The following is a 295-nucleotide window of genomic DNA, read 5'->3' on the forward strand; positions in this document are numbered from 1 at the left end:
AAATTTCGGGAGGAGCACGCGCAGATAATTAACACGGCCAGTCCATCATCAGTAATTACACCATCTATCCAATCAGCACAAGAGAGAACCTCTATAAATAATCAAAGCAGCCTTACCTTCATTATCTCTAGTCTTTCAGCATCCCTCCACCACCCCGACTCCTCACCTTCAGCCCATTCCTACCCCAGCACGGGGAGGAACACTTGGGGGGAGTGCTCTGGGTCCGGGCTAAAAGCCGAGCTCGAACCCCTCTCCCCGGACAGGGGGAGTACCCCGGGCTCGAGAGTAATTACCG

The sequence above is a fragment of the Sinocyclocheilus anshuiensis genome, unplaced genomic scaffold (assembly GCF_001515605.1).
Source record: "Sinocyclocheilus anshuiensis isolate Anshui unplaced genomic scaffold, SAMN03320099.WGS_v1.1 scaffold1554, whole genome shotgun sequence".
Taxonomy (NCBI): Eukaryota; Metazoa; Chordata; class Actinopteri; order Cypriniformes; family Cyprinidae; genus Sinocyclocheilus; species Sinocyclocheilus anshuiensis.